The sequence below is a fragment of the Embiotoca jacksoni genome, unplaced genomic scaffold (genome assembly GCF_022577435.1).
Source record: "Embiotoca jacksoni isolate LCO1_2020_lvr unplaced genomic scaffold, fEmbJac1.0.p SCAF_13, whole genome shotgun sequence".
In the NCBI taxonomy this organism is placed as follows: Eukaryota; Metazoa; Chordata; class Actinopteri; family Embiotocidae; genus Embiotoca; species Embiotoca jacksoni.
Genome location: NW_027185263.1, coordinates 14,956,516 through 14,962,133, shown reverse-complemented (window position 1 = coordinate 14,962,133; position 5,618 = coordinate 14,956,516). Strand labels below are relative to the sequence as shown.

Below are 5,618 nucleotides of genomic sequence, written 5' to 3'. Positions count from 1 at the left end.
GAGAAAGCCTGAGGATAGGACACAGAGAAGTGTTTACATGACAGTAACAGGATTACTTAGCCCTACAGTGCAACAAACTCATCACACTAAAGTGTTTGAATATTAATTTTTAAAAATCACTCCATAGGTTGCTTGTTTGAGGTCCAGTTTTGTGAGAACGAGAGACCTATTTCCGAAGCATTTTGTTTTCCCCAAATTCAGTTATTGCATTTATTTTTTTCTACAAGAAGGGAAGAGTGATGCGGATCCTCCCACCTCTTAATACTCTGCTTGCTGGAGATCCCATTCTGTTAATTAACCAAACCACATGGGGCCAAACATAAGTCCAAATGCTCTCTCTTGTTTTGATTTAAGTTCACTGTATAGTCTCCCTCCTGAATAAGAGCTAGAAGCAGAGCCTGCACATGGAAATATGCCAACATACTGCAGGCTTGTGCTGCAGGTGAGTTGAGGGTCAGACCTCATACAGAAAGAATAACAGAGTGAGAATACATGCAGCCTTAACCCGTGACCATAACCACCCTTGACTTTCTACTCCTGCCAGGCCTGTCACCTCACCGTCTTCTCCTTCTCTTCGTTTCAGACATCCGTTCCTGTCATACGACGAAGCTCCTCACCTGTCTCATGTACGCTCTTGTTTGGGAAAGATGAACAGATCTGCATGAGTTGAAATAAGAACAGAATCGACAGCTGCTGGTGGAAATATTAGCGGCAAACTGTTCAGCCTTTGTAGCTGCCAATCAGACAGACCGAGCGAAATCATGACAGGGATGATGGTGAGTTGTTCATGTGGGGCTGACAACTTTATAAACACACACCTTTTAAATCTCTTCAGATGGCAGTCTGCTGGTAGGAAATCAGCTGTCTCTTAACATATTTCAGTGGTTAGATCACATCAACCTGCAGAAAATGATGGATTTTCTTTTCCCTGGTTTCTCCCTCGAGCTTGGTTTCTTATTGACACAAAAAACATCTAAATTAGCAGGTAGAGTTTTAAGACTAATTTGTCTTGCGTGTTTATAGAGGCATTAAGACTTTTCAGTGATACATCAACATGTTCATTAAGGTTTACAAAGCTAAACCTGCTGTGCACTGCACCCATTATACTGTAAATAATTCTCAATTCCAGCTCTCCTCACCAAGTGGGGTTTAAAGTTATATTATGAATCCGTGCAAATCTGTCTTATTGTAAAATCTGCAGCTGGGAAAAAAAGTTTAGCTTAGACCCTCCAGAATTGCCCTGCATCATTAGGGAAGCGACATATATTGTGCACCAGAATATGGAACTAAATGAGGAAATTAGCGCTGTAGGAAATCATTGAAACTGGGCACGGTACAAAAGAGAGTTGCTTTTACGATCAAACTATTACTGCCAGTAAAATCTCAAGAAGGGCTAATAAAAGCTCATGGAAATTAAATTTAGGAGTTCAAATTGATTGAATTCTGGATGATGAATGGTGCCTTTGAATTCAACAATGACTGCACGGCACCGGCCTTTTTTGTTGTACGTACTCCTGCAGCCATGTCAGAATATATGAAGTTCGCCTTCATCAGCACCATGAAATATGTTCATTTAAATCAATTTTAAAATGAATGTTATTCAATTATGTAAAACTAATATTTTCATATGATTGAACTGTCATTGTTTATGTTTGTTTGATCAAATTTGTATTCATAGCAATTGGACATGGACATCTCAGTCCATTTGTTCAAGACTTCTAGGTGTATTTCAACCATTCAGTTCAATAATTAGCATAATCATTTACTATGTGTAACCCTTTAGCTAATGCATTTCACTTTTAAGACAACAGCCACAATAATGTTAATGTAGCTGTCTGTCATGAATTACTTGCAACTATTTAATTATTCATCTATTTAAAGCAATTATCCATGACTTTTTGCTAAGTATTTAAATCTCTCTGCTGCACGCTAACTTGTTTTCTCACACCATAGTGAAGAGGTAAAGGGTCGACTCAAAACATTCAATGACAAAATATTGATTTATTTACAGAAATAATCAAAACTGCATTTTAATTTGTTTAGCATCAATAACTTAAAACCTCATGTGACTGGTGATTTACAAACCAGATTTATATGTGTGTTTATCAAAGTTTGCCTCCTATACTGCTGACACTGTGTTCCTTGGTTTGTATGAGGGCTGAGCAGTTCGAGAATCGTTAAGTTGCCCGTACGCCTCACTGCTCTTTTAATCCGCCGGTTGACCCGTCTGTAACTGCTCCTGCTCCACAAGTAGATTTGAATGCAACATATTCTTCAACTCAGTGACAGCCCAAGAAGAAAAGGGGGGAAAAAAACCATCTAAGATAATGGATGTGTCTCGCCACAGTTTCTCTCCACAGCTGAAATAGCTCACTTTACTTTTTTTTCTTTTTTTTTTTACTGGGTTGACAGAAAACTACTGCTGCACTGATGCCTGTGGGCGTAAATGTTGTCTCATCGCCGGCCACACCCCAAGACGTCACCGTGGGTGCTTTTCAATCGTCTGTCGGATGCAAAACACCTTCTGTGACATCACTGAGTGGGATGTGACCCGCCTCGCAGCACCCTTGAACATTTGCACCCATAGAGAGCAGTGCAGCAGCAGTTTGTTTGCCCAGTTTCATTTAGTGTGGAAGTGCTCTTCAAAGCACACACTAACCGTCTTTTCACCTCATCTTCCTTGCTTTAGAAGTCCATTTGTGTCGTTTGTGTGTGTGTGGGGGAGTGGAGGGGAGGCTCACTTCTGTCCTGTGTTTGCTTTTTCTCTGTATCTGCCTCCTGTGAAAGTGTGTGCGTTTGTGTGTGTGTGTGTGGGGGGGGGGGGGCTCCAGGTGTGGTAAGTGATAGGAGAGTAGATGTAAACGTATACAGATCACATTCACACGCCGGGTTGCCATGTGCCGCAATAGCAAACAAACCATGAGCTTAGAATTATAACAGTCCACCAGACTGCGAGCCTCCCGAGCATCAACGTTTCCTTCATTCGTTGACGCAATGGATATGGGTCTGAAAACATCTTTTTTTTCATTTATTATTTTAAACTTACCAAACTTTTAATTGATATTTGCTGAATGTGCTGGCTGCACTAGGTCAGCTTTGAAAAAAAAAAAAAAAAGCACTCAAAGCCAACGTATGAGGCAGTAATATTCAGAGCACTGGCCACAGACAGTGTGCTGGCCAGGCACTGCACGGTGGGGCGACTCTTTTGGGGAATGTGAGAGTTTGAAGCCATTTTCTGCCTTTCTTCTGATGCACTTATTAGCCTTGTCTTCATCCCCCCCCCCCCTCTCTCTTGTCCAAATATGGCCACTAGGAAAAGGTGAATGGGAATCAAACAGGCCTGCGCTTTTTAAACTCACTAATGAAGACATCAAATGGAGCAAGAGTTTCAGCCCAGACTACCTGAAACAGACAAACACCACTGTTCAATCATGTACATGGTCTGGATTCATAAATACATGACGACCTCTTACCTTAAAAAATTTTTTTTAAAAAAAATCCTCTGATTGAAACAATAATAAGTTGACAATACATGCAGTCAGTTTAAGGGTAATTATCTTGAAACACTGCTACCAATCCCCTAATTGGATTCATGTGATTAAAGAAGAAAAACAGATGAACAGCTTGAGACTAAATATTTAATGAGACACCAAAATATCATCAAACTTCATTTCTGTCAGGTGCCAAGAAATCTGAATCACATAAATGATGCTTTAAAAAATGCAAACTGAAATATAATAATTTGTCACAACAAGATCGGTCACTCTGTTGAAACATTGACTCACAGGCAGCATTTGCTAATTGTATGATAATTATCTTTTATTTGTCCACATAACATTTTAATTCCAGTTCCCCTGACCATTTTCACCTCTTTGTGGCTGCATGCTCTCTGCTGTGGCAACGTATGGGCCACCTGTGAAAATACTTAAATGTTATTAGTATGGCTGTTGAAGAGCAGCATAGCGGTGGCAGTGCATGGGCGGGAGCTCTAATATGATTGGCTCAGGGACACCGTAAGCCTGAGTGGCAGCCCTTAATGGGAGCCCTGGAGAGGTAACCCAACAGCTGTGTGTTTGCAGCTAATGAGAGATGGGGGAGGAGTAAAGGATCACAGACTGGAAACATTGATAAACTCTTACCTCGGAATGGCTGGGGAAGATAGGAAATCAAGATGTCTCTGGAGGACATTGCTTAAGGCTTTCCTTTGTGACAAACCCCCGGGTTTGACTCGTTGCTCCTGGTCCATTGCTTTATGCTTAAGCAGTTATGATCACTGGCATCAGTGTTAGGGAAGAAAGGAAGAGAGTTAACTGTGGCGTGGGATGGATTGCACTCCCTGCTGAGCCATGCTGATTTATAGCCCTGAGCAAAAGCATTGTTTTTTTAATTACACTGCTGCAGTTTTAACAGATGATGTCAGGCATAACTAGTTTATCCCAATGTACACCAACAGCATCTTCTATTTTTTTTTTTCTTCATTTGCATTAGATAGTGCTCGTCTACACTGGGAAGGAGACAACATTATAATGTGCATTATACTTCCGACATCAAGCAATTCCCCTTAATTTCCTAAGCAGATAGAGGAGCGCTTCATTTCCTTACTCCAACCGCCTGAGGGTGGCGCCAAATGAATAAATAGTGGCCGAGCAGCTTCCATTTTAGGCCACTCATTTTGCTACATGTAATGCATATCAACAAGTAAACTGTCAGAGCAAGGCTACCTGTTACATCAAATTTAGACAAGCTGTACAATCAATGCATTTCTATCAGGTGGTTATATGGTTTGCGGCAGGAATAATAATAATAAAATAAAAAAAAAAAATAATAAAAAAAAAGGAGTGCAGGACAGGCGCAGTGATTGCAGCTCCATTTAATAAGGTGCATTCCCCCGGTTTGAGGTGACCCAGTTTGATGAGATCTTCTTAAATTGCAGGAATCACACAATTTCCTGGGAGGCAGCCCTGACATAATGCGATGTTGAGTGTGAAGTTGCCTGTGTGCTGCGGTGGATGGCAGCCCCACCTCCTCCCACGCTCTGATGAGTAGAGAGAGAGAGAGAGAGAGAGAGAGAGAGACAGAGAGACAGAGAGAGAGAGGGGGAGAGAGGGGTGCAACTAACCTACCCACAGTGTCTCACCACTTGCTCTCTGGAAATGCTTCAGATGGGCTTCTTGTTTAGAAGCGGTTAGCTCTTTTTCGTGTTGCCTTGCAAAAATGACATTTGTGTTGCAGTCGCTGAGACACCCAGTGCGTCCTTAGAGTGCGCTCGAAGCTACTTATATATCAGTGGGGGGAAAAGCTCTGGAGAAACTTGGACCAAAGGGATGCGACAGCGAGCGCATATCTTGGCAGGGATCAGTTATTGAGGATCGGAAATGGCACACAGTGGGGCATCCCTACGGAACGACACTCTTCATTTTCCTGCTCTGTCATAAAATAGCCTCATCCAACACAAACTGCTCGTAACTTCTCATATTCCCACGGACAGAAAAGCTGCTCTGCAAGACTGCCGGACGACGGCGGACACCGGATCCTGAATTTTGATGCGGAAAGTTGTAAATACTGTGAATGGATTTTGTGACTGCTTAAGAGATTTTGATGTCAGCACTGTGACGGAG

At 41.9% G+C, this 5,618-nt stretch overlaps 1 protein-coding gene across 1 annotated transcript in view; it reads left to right on the top strand.

The window, feature by feature from the left end:
• The first annotated feature begins 5,142 nt into the window (after nt 1-5,142).
• Nucleotides 5,143-5,618, top strand: part of pcdh1a (protocadherin 1a) — an 82,422-nt gene continuing 81,946 nt past the window's right edge. The window contains exon 1 of the mRNA XM_069146840.1: nt 5,143-5,618. This exon is cut by the window's right edge and continues 110 nt beyond it. The gene's annotated coding sequence lies outside the window, so the exon portion shown is untranslated.